Source organism: Bison bison, unplaced genomic scaffold (assembly GCF_000754665.1).
Source record: "Bison bison bison isolate TAMUID 2011002044 unplaced genomic scaffold, Bison_UMD1.0 scf7180017864533, whole genome shotgun sequence".
Lineage (NCBI taxonomy): Eukaryota > Metazoa > Chordata > Mammalia > Artiodactyla > Bovidae > Bison > Bison bison.
This window is the reverse complement of record NW_011495082.1, coordinates 17,410,386-17,410,845: the sequence shown is the minus strand read 5'-3', so window position 1 is coordinate 17,410,845 and position 460 is coordinate 17,410,386. Positions and strand designations below refer to the sequence as shown.

Sequence of the window (460 nt, the reverse complement as noted above, 5' to 3'; positions counted from 1 at the left end):
TATATATATATATATATATATATATAGTGAAACAACAAAGAATCTCAGTGGTCATTCAATTTGAGGAGATAATGACTCAGCGGCCCCCCCAAACTAGTAACAGCACCTATTATATAGTATATATGGGTGATGTTTCATCACCTACAAGTGATTTAATTTGGTTCATTATACTTGCTGTAAGTAGATAAATCAGTGATTTCTAGTGAAAACTTTATGTAGAAAATGGCTTAAAAAATATATTCTGACAATAAAGCCAAATTTTTGTTGTTATAAAATTTATGAAGAATATTATATTCCTTGGTGATAAGTATTCATTAATTGCTATATCAACTTAATGTTTTTAATACTACATACTTTACTACACAAGCATATGCAATCTCATGTACCTACTTTGTATCATGGACTATACTGTGAAAACTGAGAAAACAAAGGGATATATTAATACCTTTGAACCTGTCTA

The 460-nt window shown here is 28.5% G+C and overlaps 1 long non-coding RNA gene across 1 annotated transcript in view; it reads right to left on the bottom strand.

The window, feature by feature from the left end:
• LOC104982562 overlaps positions 1-460 on the bottom strand; it is a 349,361-nt gene that overhangs the window by 259,333 nt on the left and 89,568 nt on the right. The gene's annotated exons all lie outside the window — the stretch shown is intronic.